The sequence below is a fragment of the Thunnus albacares genome, chromosome 1, assembly GCF_914725855.1.
Source record: "Thunnus albacares chromosome 1, fThuAlb1.1, whole genome shotgun sequence".
NCBI classification, from domain to species: domain Eukaryota; kingdom Metazoa; phylum Chordata; class Actinopteri; order Scombriformes; family Scombridae; genus Thunnus; species Thunnus albacares.
Window position 1 is genome coordinate 33,217,333 of NC_058106.1, and position 3,189 is coordinate 33,220,521.

Below are 3,189 nucleotides of genomic sequence, written 5' to 3' on the forward strand. Positions count from 1 at the left end.
TTTAGGGTGAATCTCTTCTTGGAGTTCAAGTATCTTCCTAATTTTCATGCTAGCCAGAGAGCACTGATTATAAGACTGATTTATATCCAGGATACTGGGTGAATGGTTATTAAGAGTAGAGACTTGCTAGAATAAAAGACCAGCAGAACTCTGTGTCAGCACAAAGAGCTACTGGTATTAGTAAGAGGTCAAGTTGCTGCCAATTATTCCATATAGTCCTCACTGTTGTCAGTGTAAGAAAACTGCACAGTAGAGTGTTTGGCATGCTAATGCAACTGAATCTCCTCAATGTTGAGATACAGCGTCCTTTAAAAATCCAACTTCCAAACTAATTTAGGACTTCTGATTAGCTGTCACACAGTCTGCTGTCACACTTTAATTTTGCCAATTTAATTGCTTTTCTTTGGCAAGGTTACCTCATATGTTTGAATAAAAGATTGATTCTTTAAGCTGTTATTACAGCAATGACTTGGAAAAAAACATAATCCCTCTCTGAAGTTGCAGACACTTTGCCACAGTCTACTGTATCTCATAAACCCAGACAGTCAAACATGAGCAAATTAAATGCATCTATTGCAAATTTGTGCAATAAACGTCTCCAGACATCATGAGGTTTAAAGAAGTAATTTCTGCCTTTCTAGCCCTTATAGAGACTCTCCAGCCCACACAGTATTAAGTTGACAAGCAATTGAGTGTATAATACTTCCCCCTCTTATCCAAATAACACAATTTTATACTTCCAAATGTGTACGCCAAAGACCAATTTTGTCTGCAGTTCATACACAGAATACTTTTGGAGTGTGTCTGATTCGGACTGTTTGAAGCTTTGTGGGAAAAGCTAGGATCTTCAGAGAGTTTACAATGTATTGTTAAAAACTTTATAGGAAAACATGTGGAATGTAGTGTTTATTAATCTTTTACGCAGCTTATCTATAATTAATGAATTCTACATGAAATAATCATGATATTTAATAGATTTTTTTCCTTATTATTTTCAAGATCTTAGATATGCAATGTCTGATGATCTGTCTCAGTGAAAAAATGCTTAAGGTTAGCTGCCTGACTACTTAACTAACATTAGTATCTGACCCTTCGTTCGTGGTCCTGAATGAAAACAGCTTAGTTTGGCTTTTGTTAAATGATGAAGCTAAATTGGCTGTATCTGCTAAATTTAGCTCAGCCTAGTTTGTCCAGCTAAGAAACTGCACTGAGATCTGCTGAAATATCTGGATATGCTAACCAAGGTCAACAGGGTGGTGCTAGTGCACATTTGCATGCAACTAACGGAAAGGCCTGGAGCTTCAGAGAAACCAACAGCTCGACAATCCTCTCTAGTAAAATGTGAAAATCATGTATAGGAGCTTTTTTATTCTCTATAGCACATTCTTAACAAGAGTAGTCTAATCTGTTTTCAGAAAAAGACACATTTGCATCTTTAAAGACACCAACATCTGGCACATTTTCACATCTGAGCAATAGGATATATTCTGTGGTTCAAAGATTATGGTGAAAGTCAACAAAATCTAGAAATATATCCAAGCAGATGAAAATCATCTTTTGCTTCACTGATTAAAATCTATCAGCGTAATGTGTCAGCATGTTTATGTAGGCCTATCCCTTTACTTACTTAAGAATAAAATCTGTTATTTGATTTTATATGGGGTTTTTTATGTGCATGTTGACCTCCAAGCTATATGCCTTTCTAAATATTATTGGAAAACATTTCTTTTTGCAAAATATTCATTTTTGTGTTCAAGCTAGAGACACTCGAGGGCCTTGGGTATGTTTATATTCTCATGAGGGTAATAAATGGACAGAACAGCTCCAGTGCCCCTTTGACCTGCCAGTTACAGTGCATGCTTAATTGGACAAAATTATACTTCTGTTTGAGAGTTTGTTGGTACAGTATGTATTTGACATTACAAAATAACAACAGTAATTTGTTAGGAATTGGAGGTTAGTCAAGAAAGTATTGAAAATTTGTTCTTTTTTCATTTGAAATTGGAGGTCCTTACTGCTTCCGTCCCCTGTCATTCAGTCATTAAAGATTTGCAGTCAACACATACATGCTGTCAGCTAGTAGTCCCATTTACTTTTCAAACTTAATGAGAAGCTAGTAAACACTTGAGGGTCCAGAGGCTAACATTAATTATGATTGAGGCACTAAAAGCATAACATCTCCTCTGAGTATGCAATAGCCACACACTGAAAACAGACAAGTTCAATGAAAACTTTAATTATGATGAACCAGTGCCTGCTAGTCTTGGACAGAATAAAGCTGGCAAAGAGTTTTATTCAGTATGTCTCTATAAAAACAGAGAACTGAGGCTCTTCAATGCCACTCTGTGAGAGAACAAGTGCACTTTACACAGTGGCTAGCCAGGTGTGCTGAGGTGGGAAGTATGCAGGATTTAGACTTATCTCTCAAGCTGTTTTTTATCATTCTTCACCTTACTATCTCTGTCACCTGTCATGTGTTCGACAGAGAGCAACACAATGAATGCCTTTGAGGAGAGACTGTCCGAAAGTGTGCGTTGTTATCCCCATTTATCACATTTTTCCCAAGGCTTTTCAACTCCTTTGAGATACTTTTGTACAAAGTACTTTGTTTGAAGCATACTGAACTCTTTGCTGTTTGGAGCAGATAAATGAAGCTTAGCGAAAGTCCAATCAGGAAGATTATCTTCATGCTTCCTCTATATATCCTGTTCCCACTTCCAATTCAATCAGCTGACAGAGGGCATATACTCTTTCAGTTAAACCAATCATCTTGTTGCTGTCTCGTTGCTGTCAAACACTCTGCTGCTGCTGTCAGCTGTCATTTCATTGTCAGATCGATGCAACCCTCCTGCACCTCCAGTTTTCATCATATCCAGCACCCACGGGTCCTTCCGCTGAGCTCATCACATTTCTACTCACTATCCAAATCTTCAGCCTTTGCTCTCACCTCTTCACCACCGCTACCAGTGTCGAGACTCCATCGGGGGGATATTCCTGCACAGAGCATGACATGACTACCCTCTTAAATTGATAATTGACAACTGTGCACACGGTGTCAAATAAATTTAACTCAGTTACTCTGTGAGACTCTCTTTTAATTGAGTCTCTCCTGACTGAACTGACTTCAGCTGTTGTGTCTGAATCATACTGCACCACGAGATGGACAGCGGGGAAGGGCATTATGCTGTG